This window comes from Charadrius vociferus, unplaced genomic scaffold (genome assembly GCF_000708025.1).
Source record: "Charadrius vociferus isolate BGI_N301 unplaced genomic scaffold, ASM70802v2 scaffold2, whole genome shotgun sequence".
Taxonomy (NCBI): domain Eukaryota; kingdom Metazoa; phylum Chordata; class Aves; order Charadriiformes; family Charadriidae; genus Charadrius; species Charadrius vociferus.
The window spans coordinates 753,887-754,234 of record NW_009647595.1 but is presented as its reverse complement, the minus strand read 5'-3'; the positions used below and the strand labels follow the sequence as shown (position 1 = coordinate 754,234).

Below are 348 nucleotides of genomic sequence, written 5' to 3'. Positions count from 1 at the left end.
TTGGTTTTGCATTTGAAGAAGGAAGGTTTAGAAACCCAGAAGGCTGCACATCTGTTACACTAAATCAACTAATCACCTCTTAAATTTTGTGGTGGTGTGACAGTTCACACTTAAGCAAGATTTCATATTATTAAATATCTAAGAATATGAAACCTGAGTTAAATATTAATAAAAAGTAGCCTTTTTTCATAAAGCAATATAATTATATATCAATTTTGACACTTGTCTGGTTGCCTTGGAAGCAAAAGAAAAAGAAAAAAAAAAGGAAGGAGCTTGGGTGATAAGAGAGTATTTGTCACACCAAATAATTCCTATTCTGTCTTTTTTAAACAAAAGGACCTATACATA

At 30.7% G+C, this 348-nt stretch overlaps 1 protein-coding gene across 2 annotated transcripts in view; it reads left to right on the top strand.

Moving 5' to 3' along the window:
• The window catches only part of TRPS1 (trichorhinophalangeal syndrome I), a 174,042-nt gene that overhangs the window by 25,511 nt on the left and 148,183 nt on the right, over positions 1–348 (top strand). The window lies entirely within an intron of this gene.